The sequence below is a fragment of the Zingiber officinale genome, chromosome 2B, assembly GCF_018446385.1.
Source record: "Zingiber officinale cultivar Zhangliang chromosome 2B, Zo_v1.1, whole genome shotgun sequence".
NCBI classification, from domain to species: Eukaryota; Viridiplantae; Streptophyta; class Magnoliopsida; order Zingiberales; family Zingiberaceae; genus Zingiber; species Zingiber officinale.
Genome location: NC_055989.1, coordinates 13348696 through 13368203, shown reverse-complemented (window position 1 = coordinate 13368203; position 19508 = coordinate 13348696). Strand labels below are relative to the sequence as shown.

Genomic DNA, 19508 nt, shown 5'->3' with positions numbered 1-19508 from the left:
AACAGTTTTATGACTTTGTAAGACTACATCAGTAAACAAACTTCATACATAACATTATACATCAAGGTCTCACTAAAGTCTACAAAGTACCAAACATGACTTGGACTTTGTATGACATCCGAGCATATCACAAAATATTACCACACATTACAAAAGAATTACTTGATATCTACAAAGTACCAAACATGACTTGGACTCTGTATAACATCCGAGCATATCACAAAATATTACCATACATTACAAAAGAATTACTTGATATCTACAAAGTGTCAAACATGAACTTGGACTTTGTGAAATATCTTCTCAAAACAAGGTACAACATTCTTAAATCAGCTCATGTTATGTGCATTCCATACGAAATAAATCATGGCAGATAAAGCAAGATGTCTTGCTTTCATTTACCTCCCTTTACCTTTGTAATGTTGCCAAAATGTATCAAGAAAGGAGGTCATATCAGTGATGTCAAAAGTGATGCTCATCCATGTCTTAACTTTATCAAGTAAGGGCTTGACAATGTCACCATCAAAAAAAAAATATGATTATTGGATTCATCTTGTTGGTGGCACAACGCACATAATTTGTTGGGCTCATATGAGATGGTGTTCGTCGTTCTTAGTCTTCCATGAGCAAGTAACCAAGATGTAAACCTATGCTTGTGCAAAATATATGGCTTTCATATCACCGAAAACCAATCCACTTTAGCCGCTCTTGGACGGAAAAACTCATATGCCAAAGCCGACCCATTATTTTCCCCCTCAAACCACTCTATCATCTTCATGTTTGCGGCGCCAATGGAGGTAGTTCGATGTACAAGTTCATCACAAATATAAAGTAAATGTTTAATAAGGGGAGAGTCCGAAGGCTTACTCCTCCATTGGCAAAAGTCCATATTTTGGAGATAGTGATGATGAACCGATCAGACCTAAAGGGACTCTCGTCGATTTTGAATATTCCATAGAATTCGACATGAGAGAACTATATTCCATGTTTGCAAATCACGTAAACCATATCCTCCTTTGGGTAGACATATAGAAGCCCATGAGATTGGTGGATGTTTTGTTGACCATACAAAGGAACGAGAGATGCCATAAATCTTATCAATAACACCACTTGGTATTGGAAGAACAGACAACCAAAAACATTCTACTCCTTAAAGTACCGATCTTACAAGTTCCAACCTTCCGATATGGGAAAATGTATGCTTCGTCCAAGATACAATCTTCTTCCTTATGGAGTCAAAAAGTGCCTCATAATTTGCAATCCTCAATTTCTCCATTGCTAATGGAATACCAAGACATCGGAAGGGAAATGTGCCTTGTTGGAAACCGGTTATATGTAGTAGCTCCTCTCATAGTTGGTCACTAACCCCGGCCATATATAAGTTGGATTTCATCAGATTTGCTCAAAGGCCCACTTTATCACCAAAAACCATTAGATAATCCATAATGAGGTTAAGAGTAGAAACATCAGCTCTTGCAAACAACAAGAGGTCATCGGCATATGCTATATGTGTGAGTTCCACTTCTTGATATTTTGGATGATAATGAAAAACATTTAACCTTGATATAACTTTCATAGAACGTGAGAAAACTTCTAAGCATAGGCCAAACAACAAAGGAGAGAGAGAATCACCTTACCTCAATCCTCTTCTTCCACTAAAGAACACATGCAATCCACCATTTAGACTAACTGAGTAAGAGACCGTGGTTATGCATTCCCTTATCCATCCATAAAATTGTTGGGGAAACCCAAAACCAACAAGTGCGGACATAAGAAAACTTCAATAAACCGTGTTAAAAGCCTTGCGCAAATCAACTTTGATCATACACCTTGGAGAAATCTACTTACGAGCATACTTTCTCAATAATTCTTGGGCTAAATGAATGTTATCACCTATGGATCGACATTTGATGACAACCACTTGAACCGGATCAAATAATATATCTATAACTTTTGCCAATCTTGCCACCAATACTTTGGAGATGACCTTGTAGAAAATCGTACAACATGAGATAGGCCTAAAATCCAAAACTCTTGGAGCATGATCAGATTTAGGGATGAGGGCTATCAAGGTGTGATTCCATTGTTTGAGGAGCCGACCATTAATGAAGAATTCCTTTATCGCCTCAATGAAATCATCCCCTATATTGTCCCAATCCGCCGTGAAGAATTTTGCATTATAACCATCCGGACCGTGGGCTTTTTCGGTGCCTATATCAAATAGAGACTTCTTAATTTCTTCCTCTGTGATTATGGCTTCTAGGACTGATGCTTAGGTTTGAGATAATCTAGTCTCATGCAAGGAAGAAACATCAATTGGAGAGCTTTGACTGGCCTCACCCAAGAGGCTTTGAAAATATTTCACAAATTCTTCAGCGACTTCATCCAAACTAGTTGTTTGTTCCCCAAATTGTTTGATGAGTGTAATAATAGAATTTGTTTTGTTGTTTCACTTCACCAAGTCATGATAAAATTTGGTGCATCTATCACTATTCTTGAGGTAAATGCTCTTGGCATGCTGTTGGTAGAAGAGCATGTCCGCCTCTGCTAGCTGATGTGCGTAGATTATATACTCTTTTATGCATGTTTTTACGCACATTTACATACTTTGAGCATGCTTGATCTATGCATTTTTATACTTCCGGCTTTCCTTTTAGCATATTTACTCTTTTGGTTCGGAGATCTGCTTTTTGTGCATTTTCTGTACACAGGAGTCGATTTGGTGAAGAATCTACATCTTTGGGCATGCATTGGAGGAAATGAAGGGAGAAAGCACCGGGCCGTGTACCTCACACGGCCATGCACTGGGATGGAGCTCGGGCCGTGTGGAGTTTGGCACCAACAGAAGAGGAAGATGACATGGCCGTGTGAACCTCGCACGGCCGTGTCAAGATTTGAAGCCAACCAGAGCAGAAGCCTTACATGGCCGTGTGGATCTACACGGCCGTGTGAGACTTCCAGAGACCAAGCAGGCTGTGACCGTGTGCACCACACGGCCGTGTATCATTTCCAGAGAGCAGAAGGATTCTGGCCGTGTGGAGTCACACGGTCGTGCAGCTTTGGCAGAGAGGGAACTGGACATGGCCGTGTGAATCTCACACGGCCGTGTCACGGGGCCGTGTGGTGCCCGATTCCCTCCTCTATTTAAACCCTTCTTCATGAATTGAAAGAGGATCTCTCCCCCTTTGGGAGAAAGCAAGATTTGGTGGTTTCCTCCCATTCTTGGGACGATTTCTGGGCAATTCTAAGGGAGATCTCGACGATTTCGACTCCGGAGCGAGGATTGGATCCGAAGACAAGGCTTCTTCGTAGATAAGTTTTCTCTTTTCCCCTCTTCTTGTTTTCTTGGATTGGGGATTCAAGGAATGCTTGTAATCTCTATTTCTTCGGGTTTTCTTCCTCGATTCATGGAGTAGATCTTGTATTCTAGGATTAAGGGAGTATTTGTATGATGGATTGATGTAATCTCTTATGGATTTGCCATTTTCTTGTTTCAATGACATTATCTTGCTTGTATCAATTAGATCTTGAATGATTGATGGTGGTTTGTGCTTAATTCTCATTCTTGATTGATTGTTTGGATTTCTTATGGACTTGGTAAGGATAAACTCTCACTCGATCATCCGAGGGATCCACATGACAGGTGCAAGCCCGTGTAAGGACGTTTGAGAGATAATCTTGAAGAGGAAATAGGAATATTCAAGAGAGTAGGATGGATTCTATGATTAGCTTCTTGTATCTTTATAGATTAATAAGTTGTGGGCTTCTATGTTGATATCTGAGGAAGGCATAGTAATAGGTGCGCTTCTGTGTAAGGACAACGTAGGTTCATGTCTAATTAATCCTATTTAGATACATTTCTCAGTCCTTAGCCGGTTGTCTATTGCAAGAGGGAACCGGCAACTTTCTACATGTTTGGCAATTGAGGAATAAGAATTGGTGAACCATTTACATTCAAGAAATCTTACAAAGAAATCGAAACTCCTAGAATCTCCCTTTATCATAACCCAAAACACTAAACTCTTGTTTGTTGATCTCTAATATTAGATTTGTTTACCTTTACTTTGCTTTTGAAACGATTGGATAGTTGTTTAGCTAATTCGCATTGAGACATTTCTAGTGCTTATTCCAGTCCCTGTGGATACGATAATCTTTTATATTACTTGCGACATTTCCGTACACTTGCGGGCGTCAATAAGTTTTGCCGGGGACTGCGCTATAACATTAGGAATTATCAATTGAGTTAGACTAAACATAACATTTATTTTCCTTTCATATTGCATAGTTGTAACTAAGCATTAGATTTCTGTTTTTTTACTTTCTTGTATAACTTTCACTTCTTGTTAATTCTTTTTGTACAAACTTAATTCTGTATTTTTGATTCTTCTATTTTCCTTTTTGTGTCGAATTGCTATCTGCTATCTTTTTCTTATGTATGCGAAGATCTAACTTTGCAGGGGAATTCTTTCCTTTTGACCCTGAGATTGATAGAACTTTCCATAAAAGAAGAATTCTGCAAAGGTAAATTGAAGAACAGGAACATTTGAATATGGCAAATAGACCACTTAAGGATTATGCAGCACCCTATGCGAGAGGTTTTCGATCTAGTATTTCAAGACCTTCAGTGGAAGCTAATAACTTTGAGATCAAACCCGCAATCATATCTATGGTGCAACAGAACCAATTTGGTGGAGGACCTCATGAGGACCCTAATCAACACTTAGAGGTCTTTTATGAAATATGTGGTACCATGAAAATGAATGGAGTTCCCTCAGATGCAGTTAGATTATTATTATTTGAGTTTTCTCTAAGAGATAGGGCAAAGCAATAGCTGAATTCTTTGGCCCCTAACAGCATCACCACTTGGGAGCAGTGTGAGCAACAGTTTCTTGATAAGTTCTATCCACCAAGCAAAACAGCTCATATGAGGAATTTAATTGCAAGCTTCAAGCAAACTGTCTCAGAATTTCTTTTTGAAGCATGGGATAGGTATAATAGTATGCTCAAACAATGCCCACATCATGGGTTGGAAAGATGGTTAGTGTTGCACACTTTTTACAATGGTATCAATTATCATACCAAAGTGTCCCTTGATTCAGCTGCTGGAGGGGCACTTATGAACAAAAGCTTAGATGAAGCCGAAGAAATCATTGAAAGTGTAGCACAAAATCATCATCAATGGGCAAATGAAAGAAGTGGTGGCTATTCCTCTGTAAACCCAACAATTAAAGCATCAGGGAAGTTTGATGTAGATGCAGTCACTCTTTTGTCTGCAAAATTGGACGCTCTTACAAAGAAATTTGAGAATATGGGGACTAGTGCTAATATGGTCAATGCTATTAGTACATCTTGTGAAGTATGTGGGAGTTCAGAGCATTCAAATGACTCATGTCCATTGGGAGCTATCACTGCACAAATCAATCAACTTGAACAATGTGATGCAATCATGAGTTACAATCAAAGGCAGAACAACCCATACTCAAATACTTATAACCCTGGATGGAAGAGTCATCCAAATTTTTCTTACAGAAATAATCAAGACCAAGGACCATCTATGGGGGCAAGACCAAATTTTCAAGCTGGGCAACAAAATTTTCAACATCTATCTTCTCAAGGCTTACCAAAGTCAAATGTTGAAAAGATGCTTGAAGAAATTATCTCAACTCAGAATGAAATGAAGCAAGATATAGCAAAGCTCATTCAGAGAATGGATAATTCTGAAAAGCATCAAAAGATTCAGGATAGTCAAATTGCCCAACTAGCCGCCTCATCATCCAGAGCACCAGGACAACTTCCAGGAAAACCTGATGTGAATCCTATGGAGCATTGCAATAGGATTGAGCTTAGGAGCGGACGGACCTTGGGAGACTCCCAAGTGACTGCTTCAAAAGGGATACAAAAAGAAGAAGAGCTCCCTCCTCCTATACCGAATCAGATTCAAGCTAATGAGGAGAGTCCCATTGAGGTTGAAGAGACTCTTCCACTGAACCATCAGAGCAAAGTTGTCCCTTTTCCTCAGAGACTTACAATGCTCAAGAAGGATGAAGAATTTGGCAAGTTTCTAGAAAAGGTTAAGGAAATTTGTGTAGAGGTACCTCTTATTGATGCTATTCTACAAATGCCTAGATTTGCCAAATTTCTGAAGGATCTCATGTCAAATAAGAGAAGAAGAGGAGAGGTCGAGACCATTGCGCTTAGTGAGGAATGTAGTGCTATTTTTGAGAAGAACACTTCTCCAAAACTGAAGGACCCAGGGAGCTTTTATATTCCTTGCAACATAGGAAAAGAATTTTTTGAAAAAGCTTTTTGTGATTTGGGGGCGAGTGTTAGCCTCATTCCCTATTCAATTTGTAATAAATTAGGTCTCAAAAACATTAAACTTACTACTATGGCACTTCAACTTGCCGATCATTCCTGCAGGTACCCTTTGGGTATTATAGAGGATGTGCCGGTAGAGGTGGATGGGAACGTTATTCCCACAGATTTTGTTGTGTTGGACATGGAAGAGGATCCTAGGATTCCTATTATATTAGGAAGACCTTTCCTTGCTACAGCTGGAGCTATAATTGATGTCAAAAATCATAAACTTTCTTTGGTAATTGGTAAGGAAAAGTTGGAATATGATTTATCTAATATCTCTAACCATGTCTCGTCTCTTTTAAATGCTTGTAGCAGGACAAGCATTTATAAACTTGAGGAATGGAATTTCCATCCTCATGGAAGGCCACCAAATGAAGGAGACAATGTGGTGGAAGATGTTGGGAGAAGATCTCCCAACAGAAACGAAAAGTATATCTGTCCTCCAAGGGCGAGGAAAAGGAGCGAATGATTAAGTTTGGTCGAGCTAAAGACCTTAAACAAGCGCTTCTTGGGAGGCAACCCAAGGGTTTTTTTTTTAGTTAGTTTTGATTTGTATTGTAATTACTTTTAGTTTGATGCATTCTTTTGATTTTGTTTTCAGGTTAGGTGCAAAACAGAGTCAGGCCGTGTGCTATACACGGCCAGGCAAAGGTTGCAGAGAATGGAAGTGTTTGGGCCGTGTCATCCAGACACGGCCGTGCAAAGAATCCCGAGAGGAAAGATGGAGAGGCCGTGTCCCAGACACGGCCGTGCGAGGAATCCAGAGAAGGAAGAGGGGGAGGCCGTGTGGATCTACACGGCCCGTGCAAAGAATCCCGAGAGGAAAGATGGGGAGGCCGTGTAGATCTACACGGCCCGTGTAGGAGAACTATTAAAGTCTACCTCCTACCTCACACGGCCAGATCTTGGCCGTGTTCCGCACACCCCCAACTCTCCAAAACATATCTTTCTCTCCCAATTTCTTAAAAACTCCTCTCTAATCTCTCAAGATCTCTTAGATCCGATTCTCCTCCTCTCTAAGACTTGGACTTTTGTTCTCTTAACCTAAGATCTTTTGTTTTTTTTTTGAAGTTTTGTTCTTTGAAGTTCCACAACTCTAAATAATTCTTCCCCTATCTAAACTCATCAAGATGTCCAATATTTTGAAGAGATTACGCAAAGGAGGTGGTGGATCTAGTGGAGACAAAGAGAAGGAGCCATCAAGAGACAAAGGAAAACAACCAGTGAAGGGCAAAGGCAAAAGGACTTCATGCAACGAAGGTAATGACAATGAATTCAATATTGTGTTCAGAAATGATGATCAAGTAACTAGATTTGCAATTCTTGTCAATAGAAAGATAGTGTGTACTAGATATATGGACCCAACTGTTCTTGATATGCTTGGAATTAGGGAAGATGTAGATTTGATGATTGGGGTTTTGGATTGGAGTGATATTATGTACACACATTTGCCTACATATCCTCGTCTTGTTTTGGAATTTTTAAGTTCATTGGATGTCCATTTTACTAATGAAGATGATTATTTTGGAAAAATCTCTTTTAGATTAATGAATCAAGAATTTCTATGGGCATTTAGTGACTTTAATTCTTGTTTTGGAATAACCACCGGTAGCCCTCGTAGGTTTGATCCAAGGTTTAATTGGAATCATTTTTGGAATGCAATAACTGGGTTAGATCAACCTTATGAGCCTTCAAGAGCTAAGGCCTCCCATATGCAAAACCCCATCTTTAGGTATCTACATAGAGTCATGAGTAAAACTATTTTTGGTAGGGGAGAGAGTGATGGGGTGGTTAAGAAGATAGAGTTTTACGCTTTATGGGCTATGCTTTATAAGGTTGAATTTGACTCTGGTTTTCATTTTGTTCAAACCTTATTGAGATCAGCTAGGGCATCATCGGGATCAATTGTTTTTGGTGGTTTGATTACCCGAATAGCTTGTAATTTAAATCTTGATGTTGATGGGTTGAAAATAATTCATGGTAATGACATGATTGACATTGATACATGTCTTGCTATGAAAATGATCGTTCGGGATGAGAATGGTTTCGCGTTTCCTAGGAGGAGTGGTTCTCCTTTACCCATTCCTTTTCCTGAACGAACTACTATTCGTAACCGGGCTAATTGGGTAATTTCTGAGTTAGATTTTGAAGATAACCCTTCTATACCTGGAGACACTGAGCCACATAATGAACCCTCGTCATCTGGACATACGCAGCCTTCTAGTTTTATGGAGCCTGCTAGGCATTCTTTTGCATATGGCACGGGATATTCTAGGTTTGATTTTTCAGATTTTCGTACGTCTCTAGAATCACTTCATGAGAAACAAGATTACCAACGAAAAATGTTGGAGGGGCGCTTCTCTTTATCTGATGATCAGTTTAGGGAGGTACAAAATCATTTTCAGTTTACGAGGAATTTTCAAGGTCAAGTGGCTGAGTTTGTGCAGGATTATGATACTGATCAGGCTAGGATGAGAGATTTTATGCAGAGTATGACGCTTACTAGCCAACAAGTTGATGCTTTATATGAGTATCATAGATCTTTGGGTGAGATTCCAGGTTTTCCTAGTTTTCCTATTGGCCAACCACGTCGTAGACCTCCTTTCCCTCGTCCACCTCCACCTCCTCCACCATACTGATTTCATCGGGACGATGAAAAGTTTAAGCCTGGGGGGGTGTCATGTATTGTTTAGTTTGGTTTTCAGTTTTTAGTTAGTTTGGTTTTCAGTTTTTAGTTTTTGATTAGTTTTTCATGTTGGCTCTTATTTTCATTGCTTGTTGCTTTATTTTGCTTGTTTTTGAAATAATCATGGCAAAAAATTTTTTGAGAACATCAAATCTTCACTTATATGCTTTCTTGGATTCAAGCGAAATGTTAGCACGATTATTGTCTCGATTCATGATGTTCGCATGATGCTACTAGTAAACTTTGTGTAGTTCTTTTTTCTATCTTGGGTAGCATGAAACAAGCTAAGAATCTTATGGTGATGAGTTTTAGTTTTGGTTCAACCTTAAGGATTTTATCTTCACTACACTTGTGCTTAATGCTTGAATAGTTGATGTCATTGAAATAGTCATGATTCATCTTGTTTGCTTAGTACTTGGTTTCCATGGTGATTTCTCAACTTTCATTTTGGTTACTGGATGAGGCTCAAATCATTAAAGCTCATTTGGAAAAATCAAAATATCCCAACATGTATGCTAAAAGTACATTTGTGAATAAGTTTTGCACAATGCAAAAAAAAAAAAACACAATAAGGGATATAAAAAACAGTTGTCATGAGTGGAATCTAGCAAGTCACCCCTTTGAGACCGAGTTAGGTTACTGGGGAAATGACTGTTTAGCTTCTCTTGAGATTGAGCACACCTTTGAGACCTTGGGTTAGTTGAGAAATATGAACCAAGTGAAGGGTAAGTAAGTGCCTATCACTGGTTACTTGTCTTTCACTGGAAACATTAGGAATTCAAATTTGATGACGACTTGACTAGGACATGGATTGAAACTTGAAGGGTGTTGAGTTACTTTTACACTGCGCACAAGATTCTTATGCTTGAACCATACTTTACTTGTTTCCATGATCATGCTTGTTAATGAAACTTTTTGATAGAATTAGGAAAGTGCACTGGATTTTATGAATGTGTTGTAGAACATATGAATTTAGACTGCAGCATTTTGCTTGAGGACAAGCAAAGGTTTAAGTCTGGGGGTGTGATGTGCGTAGATTATATACTCTTTTATGCATGTTTTTACGCACATTTACATACTTTGAGCATGCTTGATCTATGCATTTTTATACTTCCAGCTTTCCTTTTAGCATATTTACTCTTTTGGTTCGGAGATCTACTTTTTGTGCATTTTCTGTACACAGGAGTCGATTTGGTGAAGAATATCTTTGGGCATGCATTGGAGGAAATGAAGGGAGAAAGCACCGGGTCGTGTACCTCACACGGCCATGCACTGGGATGGAGCTGGGGCCGTGTGGAGTTTGGCACCAACAGAAGAGGAAGATGACATGGCCGTGTGAACCTCGCACGGCCGTGTCAAGATTTGAAGCCAACCAGAGCAGAAGCCTTACATGGCCGTGTGGATCTACATGGCCGTGTGAGACTTCCAGAGACCAAGCAGGCTGTGGCCGTGTGCACCACACGGCCGTGTATCATTTCCAGAGAGCAGAAGGGTTTTGGCCGTGTGGAGTCACACGGCCGTGCAGCTTTGGCAGAGAGGGAACTGGACATGGCCGTGTGAATCTCACACGGCCGTGTCACGGGGCCGTGTGGCGCCCGATTCCCTCCTCTATTTAAACCCTTCTTCATGAATTGAAAGAGGATCTCTCCCCCTTTGGGAGAAAGCAAGATTTGGTGGTTTCCTCCCATTCTTGGGAGGATTTCTGGGCAATTCTAAGGGAGATCTCGACGATTTCGACTCCGGAGCGAGGATTGGATCCGAAGACAAGGCTTCTTCGTAGATAAGTTTTCTCTTTTCCCCTCTTCTTGTTTTCTTGGATTGGGGATTCAAGGAATGCTTGTAATCTCTATTTCTTCGGGTTTTCTTCCTCGATTCATGGAGTAGATCTTGTATTCTAGGATTAAGGGAGTATTTGTATGATGGATTGATGTAATCTCTTATGGATTTGCCATTTTCTTGTTTCAATGACATTATCTTGCTTGTATCAATTAGATCTTGAATGATTGATGGTGGTTTGTGCTTAATTCTCATTCTTGATTGATTGTTTGGATTTCTTATGGACTTGGTAAGGATAAACTCTCACTCGATCATCCGAGGGATCCACGTGACAGGTGCAAGCCCGTGTAAGGACGTTTGAGAGATAATCTTGAAGAGGAAATAGGAATATTCAAGAGAGTAGGATGGATTCTATGATTAGCTTCTTGTATCTTTATAGATTAATAAGTTGTGGGCTTCTATGTTGATATCTGAGGAAGGCATATTAATAGGTGCGCTTCTGTGTAAGGACAACGTAGGTTCATGTCTAATTAATCCTATTTAGATACATTTCTCAGTCCTTAGCCGGTTGTCTATTGCAAGAGGGAACCGGCAACTTTCTACATGTTTGGCAATTGAGGAATAAGAATTGGTGAACCATTTACATTCAAGAAATCTTACAAAGAAACCGAAACTCTTAGAATCTCCCTTTATCATAACCCAAAACACTAAACTCTTGTTTGTTGATCTCTAATATTAGATTTGTTTACCTTTACTTTGCTTTTGAAACGATTGGATAGTTGTTTAGCTAATTCGCATTGAGACATTTCTAGTGCTTATTCCAGTCCCTGTGGATACGATAATCTTTTATATTACTTGCGACATTTCCGTACACTTGCGGAGCGTAACACTAGCATTATTGTCTTCTTTCTTATTATGTCATAGTCACTTAGGGGATCTTCTCCATTAAGAAGGGTTCTTTGAACATCTTCTAACTTTGATTTTTGCTCTTGATGCTTGCTCCTTGATATGTTGAAAATGAAGCTTATCAAGTTCCCTTAGTTTACCTTTCAACCGTGCAAGTTTTGTCTTGAGAGTAAATTGTGCATTGTTATATACGGGTACCTCCCATGTATTTACCACCAAGTCTCTGAAACCATCACATAATGTCCACATATTATAAAATTTAAAGGGCCTATTGGATCCTCTCTCTCTTGCAAAAGTTGAAACTATGTAATAAGAGTGGTCCGATAGACAATGGGGGGGGCGTAAATTTCACATAACTTTCATAATATGCAACAAGCCATTGTGAATTCACCATAGCACGATCTAGCTTGCAAGAAATCCTTCCATTCGTCCATGTCAAATGACACCCGATAGATCGAAGATCAACCAAACCACAAATGTCAACAAAGCACTCCAAATCATGTATCTCATAATTATAAACCGGTTTCCACCTTCTTTGTCTTGAATTACCAATGGTGAGTTATAATCTCCCATAATGAGCCAAGGTTCCACAATCATTTCTCCAAGGAGGGTAAGCGAAATCCATAAAGGTCTCCTTGTCATGATAGAATGAAGGTCATATATAAATGTCATCAAAGAAGATCGAGTCGTAATTGAGCAACAAACATGGCAATATATATATTGATATGATGTATTGAGAATATCCAAAGTGATCCTGTGCATATCCCATAGAAGCAAAATACGACCTCTATTAGAATAAATGAAATTATTTGTCATCCCCATACCTAATAGTTTTCTTCACATGATAACATCTAAGGAATCTTCATTAAACTTAGTTTCAATAAATGCTATAAATTGAATTACCTTTTGCTTGAGGAGGTGAATGACCTCCTCATGTTTTAGGGGTTTATAGAAGCCCTTAATGTTCCAAGATGCAATCTTCATCGTCCATGAGATGAGCGGGCTGCTCTAACCCATAAACGCCTCCCATTTTGTAGAGTCTCCACATGTGCTAAAGTTGAAGTTGGTGAAGGTGACAGTTCCGCTTCATGTTCTTCTACAATAGGTCCTGGAATCAAATGAGGGATGAAGGTACTATCTGAAATGATAGTGTTCATGCCCTCCGTGCCTAAAGTGACAGAAGTAGCCTCACTTGAATCAATTTGCTCTTGATATGTAGCAACCTCCCTAACATCAGCTTGAGTATCGGTTGAATTTGATAATGAGACCACACTATTCTCGAATGGAAGGGGTGATACCACAACTGACTGTGAAAGAGGATCAGACACATTTGGAAGGGGTGACGATCCTATCTCCTTTGGAGTCAATTCTTCAACAACCGTTGCAGCCAATACAAGGTCTTATTCCAAAACACAATCCATTTGTGGTTGAGTGTCATCAATGGCTTGTGGAGGCCCTTGAGGAGGAATTGATTTCCTTTTTCTATATTGAATTTTTTGCCTACCTCTTGTAGATTGTGAATGATTGGGATGGCAGTGGTCGGAATTCTTGCAATCCTCTTTACAATGTCCAAGTCTTCAACAATCATCGCAAAAATCGGGCATGACTTCATAAATGATCCTTAGGTCAAGTTGAGCACCGTTAGATAATGTAATTGGAACCTCTCTTATTTTCTCATCATGAATCGAGACCTCCACCAAGAGCCTAGCATATGTCAATCTTTCCCTTGTATGGGTCAATTTGTCGGTATACATCAGTCTTCCTATCTCTGAGCCAATGAGTCCGAGAACTTTGGGGGACCAAAAATCTGATGGCAATCCATGAATTTGTACCCAAGCAGGGATATACCTTCCATCCTCATCAAACAAAAAACAACGCGACATAATCTTTAGAAACAAAGGAATCCCATATGCAAAATACGGTCCCCCGAGTAGAATTTTGTCACGATCTTGCAATGTATCAAAACGATATACAACACAACCACTTTTGTGCATGTAAAATTTATGTGGTACTCTCCATCAAATACTTTTGACTGGCTGTATACAAGTCAAGCCAGTCTTCAATAGACCGACTTCCTTCAATTCGGGTTTTCTTCGAGTCGGCTTCCTTCAGGGAAGTCAGCTTCTTTCAGGTTGGGCTTCCTTTAGGGAAGTCGACTTCTTTTAGATCGAGCTTCTAACTATCGACTGTAGAGATCTTTTAACAGAGTTTTAGAAAGATTTAAGGAGAACATTAAGAGGATAGTCAAGTTGGGACTCGGCTTGGTCACTCCGAAGTTCAAGTCAGACCTTAGAGAAAGGTGGAGAAAAGTAAAGAGAGTAACAAATTATAAGATTGCTTTCCTTGATATTGTAATCAATTACCTTTAAATAGAAAGTGAAAGGTTGAACCTAGTTTCCAAATGGCACACTTCTTCTTTTCATTATCGAGAGATATCTCTCTAGATGATCAATTCTTTAACTGTCACATCTTTTGGTGATCGACGCTTCAACAACTACCGAGTCGAGTGCCAATTTGGGTGAATTATATTCAGATGTGACTCGGACTAAATTAAATTGAGGTATTCTTTTGGGGCTAATTTGGTTAGAGCTTGGTTTGATTTAACCTAGATTCGGTCCAAAATTGATCTAATCTCGATCTGATTTGACTTAATCTCAATTAACCTTGACCCGAGTCGGTTTGACTTGAACCAAGCTAGACTTTGACTTGTTGTCCAGCTCTGCTTAACTTTTGACGTGGTTATGCCATGTGATGACAATTATATCCACTGCATCAAATATGAAAATTAATTTTCACATATTTTATGTAGGTACAAAAATTTGAATTTGTTAAAAAGATATTGTTGGGAATACAATCAAACTCTTACATTAAAAATACATAGAAAAAAAATTATGAGTTTATAAGATGAAAGATATCTGTATTGGTATGAGGCCTTTTGGGTAGAGTCTAAAAATAAATCTATTAGGTCTTAGGCCCAAAGTAAACAATGTTGGGAATCGTATGACCGGCTATAAGGGGGTTGAATAGTCATTGCTCCCAATCGATCACTTCCTACGTATTTGTTAGTTGCGCAGCGGAAATCTAATACTAAATACAAATATGAAAGCTAAAGACTAAAAGAAAGAAATGCAAACCACTAACATGCTTTCTTTAACGTGGTTCAGAGATTATGACTCTTACTCCACGGCTGTTCGTAAGGCGGGTGATCCCTATCTGTCGGTGGATTAGTCCTCGAAAAGTCGGCTAGCATAATCCTCCTTGTCGGTGGAGAAATCTCGCCATAACTCGATCAAGAACACCCGGATTGCAACGAGAGCTTGGAGACTCTAATTAGACTTTAACCAAGTCCAATTTCGTCAACCAAAGCCAGCCACCCCAAACTCCATTATATAGAGCTTGGGAAAATAGCCTTGTTATTTTACTGTTACCAGTCGACTAGTGTCAACACTAGTCGACTGGTGCTTGGCTAACGACTCTCTCAATGACTTTTTACCAGTCGACTGGTGCAAGGATCAGTCGACTGATCCCAGCCATTCGGGCACATAACCTCTCTGTGCTCACCCCCAGTTGACTGGTCCTAGCACCAATTGACTGGTAAAACCCTAAAACTAGGGTTTTCCTACCCGAGTATATTTCTCTCGCACTCGGACCCTCACGACTCACTTAACTCTTCTTCGCATCTTTGACCTCTTACCTTCAAGGCTACTTCTTTTGGCTCTCGTCCCTTGGATGCATTCAAGCCTGCGGCTCGTCCCCAATGTCATCCTTCGTGTATGCCTCAAAATCTCTTCTCTCAGCCCTTGCCCTTGCTGCCTTGTCCATGGTCCCTTGGATGCTCCATTCTTTACCGAACCTGAAGCCATCAAGCTGAGTCATATGTGTATCCTATAAACTTGCACACTCATATACACATATCAAATACAAGGGTGAGCCTAATTTAAACCATTTGCCCAAACACTAAAACACATGGCCGCACGGACTATTGGGATTGCTCCAACAATCTCCCCCTTTTTAATGTTTGACAATATGTTTAAGTTAGGAAAAATATCATAGCAAAAAAATATGCTAATAACAAATGGGCTTATGTTGTCAAGACTATACACTTGGACTTACACCGCTGAATGGACTTACGTTACCAAGGCTACACAACTTGAACTTACATAGCTGAATGGATTTACATTGCCATGGCTACACAACTTGGGCTTACACCGCCGAATGGACTTACGTTGTCAAGGCTATACAACTTGGACTTACATTGCCAAGGCTACACAACTTGGACTTACGCCATAACACCGCTGAATGGACTTACGCTACCAAGGCTACACAACTTGGACTCATACTGCCAAATGGACTTACGTTGCCAAGGCTATTTAACTTGGACTTACACTGCCGAATGGAAAAAATGTAACATGCATTGTAACTTATCACAAGGCTACCCCTACACCTAAGCTCCCCAATGAGATAATAATTTTACCACATGGATATTTAAGAACCTATCATAAGGCTCCCCTACATAAAAACACTTAAGGTTTTCCCAACTAAACCTTACTTCTCCCCCTTTGCCTAACATTAAAAAGCTTCCAACAATATCCAAATTATTAAAATTTGATCATCTAAACTGACCCTAAACTCATGTATTTATCCTCCATGGATCTCATACATCTAAACGAGTTGACCCGATCAAAACATATGCTGAAAAATAGTATCAGCCTAGTATCAGTCAACTACCTCCAACATCAGTCGACTACCCCTCTTGAATTCAACACACAGAGGCATTATGTGTTCGAAATGCACTGTTACCAGTCAACTGATAACTGCACTAGTCAACTGGTACCCCTTTCCAGCCCAATTCAGCATTCTAAACCCGATTTCAGAAATGCACCACTAATTCTACAGACATCCAAAAATTCCTAAATTTTATGGAGAGATCTGTTTTACCCATGTCTACTTGGGAAAAATACATTTAAAAATATATCTATCACCAATCCTAAGATTGACACAAAACTCAAAACTAGCTAAATGATTCAATTGAACTTTGACCTAAAGTCCTAGTTTTAACTTTCTTTTAATGTATTTGCCTAATGTGCTTATATGACACAATGTCATATTCAAAACTAACTAAATCACAATGCATCCCTAGCATTGATTTATATGACATTTATACATACAAAAATAATTATCATGCAATATGACTCCAATGTCATATTTCTTGCATGAAATAAATCCAATTGTACCAATTCCCTAGGTTTGAGACTCAAGTCCGTCTCCAAACCACTTGGCACATTCCATGACCCAATCTATACTCCCAAGTAAAACTCACTTGAGATTCATTTGCCATGGGTCCCAACTTGACTCTTAGAGCTCCTCCTAGAGCTCTTAACCTTAGCCCACCTCCCTAGGTGACTCATCCACAAATATTAGGCCACATCGGTGCACTTCCGATGACACTTGGCCTACAAACCTAACCTTCTTAACCTTGGGCACCTTGTCCTTGGTTAATTTATCCTTACCTTTAAATGACTTTCCCTTGCCATTTCTTAACTTCTCCTTGCTATAGTTATATGCAACCCTAGCATAAGACTTTCCCTTAGCATTGGAGGCATTAGATCGGTATCCCGAAATTGATCTATCATTGTTAGGTCTTTGGTTACCCAACACTAATCTCTTAGATCCAACATTGAATCTACCTAGGGTTTTCTCCAAATGATCAAGCTTTGCTTTCAAAGCTTGATTTTTTCCTTTCTAGGTCCCTAACCCAGAGTTGATTTGTCCACATTGGATATTCCTAGACCTACTCATTCTAGGCATGTGTCTCCCCTTCTTGGGATTAATGTCTTGGTTCTCCTTAGGTCTACCATGACTAGATTTAGCAAGAATTGGTCTCCTAGAGTTATGATCTACATGACCCTATTTCTATCATGATATCTAAACCCAAAATTATGCATGGGCAAATAATGAAAATTATTTCTAGCATGCATGGAGGAGTTTAAATTTAATTAACCTTCAAGTTAGGATATACCTCCCTTACCTTTGAAACTCCCCCTTGACTTTTGCTCTTCTTCTTCTCCCATTTCTTCAAATGCTCCAACTTCTTGAGTTCTCCCTTCCTTGGGCATTTGATGTGGTAGTGACCCATTTTACCACACGTGAAGCATATAATGTGTTTCTTCTCCTTCTTCTTTCTACAACTCAAATTAGATTCTAAAGGAATTGAATTGAGTTTAGGAGTTACCTTTTTCTTACCCATTGGACACCTACTCTTGTAGTGTCCCTTCTCATCGCACTCGAAGCAAATGATGTTTTCCTTTGACTTCACTTCGGTGGAGGTGCTAGCAAGGTTGACTTTCAAGACTTCCTCTTCACTTGTCTTGGATTCTTCTTCAACCCTTGAGGATGTATCCTCATCCACACTTGTGGATGACATTTCTTCATCCTTCTCCTCCTCGAATGTTGAGCATGGCTCAACTTCCGTTTGATCCTCCTCAACTTGAGCAATTAAACTCATCTCCTTGGGCTCTACCTCTTCGTGTGTAGGGAAAAGTTCTTTGCCTAGAACTTTCTTTACTTTGCTCCACAAATTGTGGGCATTCTCATATTTACTTACATCACTTATCACATTAAAAGGTAAAATATCAATTAAAATCAATATTATCTTTGAATTTACCCTTGACTGTAAAGTTTTCTCTTCTATCCAATATTACGGTCGGAGTTTCTTCCCATTCTTATCTCTTGGGACTTCAAATGGTTCCTCGACAACCATCATGATGTCCCAATTCGTCTCAAAGAAGTTCTTCATCTTCATCATCCAAAATGTGATGTCCCCTAAGCTTCCTCCTTCAAACTTTGGAGGTGCTATCAAGTCGGCCATATTTTTAAGCGTTGCTCTTCTCGACAGTTAGTCCGGTGAAGTGCAACCTTGGCTCTGATACCATTTGTTAGGGATTGTATGGACGACTAAAAGGGGGGTTGAATAGTCGTTACCCCCAATCGATCACTTCCTATATATTTGTTAGTTGTGCAGTGAAAATCTAATACTAAATACAAATATGAAAGCTAAAGACTAAAAGAAAGAAATGCAAAGTGCTAACATGCTTCCTTTAACGTGGTTCGGAGATTAGGATTCCTACTCCATGGTTGTCTGTAAGGAAGATGATCCCTATCCGTTGGTGGATTAGTCTCCGGAAACTCCGGCTATCACAATCCTCCTTGTCGGTGGAGAAACCTAATCACAACTCGATCAAGAACACCCGGATTGCAACGAGAGCTTGGAGACTCTAATTAGACTTTAACCAAATATAATTTTGTCAACCAAAGTCAGTCACCCCAAGCTCCATTATATAGAGCTTGGGAAAACAACCTTACTGTTTTACCATTATCAATCGACTGGTGCCTGGCCAATGGCTTTTTACCAGTCAACAGGTGCAAGGATCAGTCGATTGATCTCAACCGTTAGAGCATAGAACCTCTCTGTGCTCACCCCCAATTGAAATGGTCCTAGTACCAATTGACTGGTACAACCCTAAAATTAGGGTTTCCCTACCCGAGTACATTTCTCTCGCACTCGAACCCTTATGACTCACTTGACTCTTCTTCGCAACTTTGACCTCTTGCCTTCAAGCCTACTTCCTTTGGCTCTCATCCCTCTGATGCATCCAAGCTCATGGCTCATCCCCAATGTCATCTTTCGCGTATGCCTCGAAGTCTCTGTTGGGATCTTAGATGGCTAGAGGGGGGGTGAATAGCCTCTTTAAAAACTTAAGCAGAGAGTTCTACACAGAAA

General features: G+C 39.7%; 1 non-coding gene across 1 annotated transcript; it reads right to left on the bottom strand.

Annotated features, from left to right (window-relative positions):
* Window positions 1–4922: 4922 nt before the first annotated feature.
* On the bottom strand, window positions 4923–5028 carry LOC122049922. Its single transcript, XR_006131163.1, has one exon. It is a non-coding gene; the product is annotated as a small nucleolar RNA R71 (small nucleolar RNA).
* Window positions 5029–19508: the final 14480 nt, after the last annotated feature.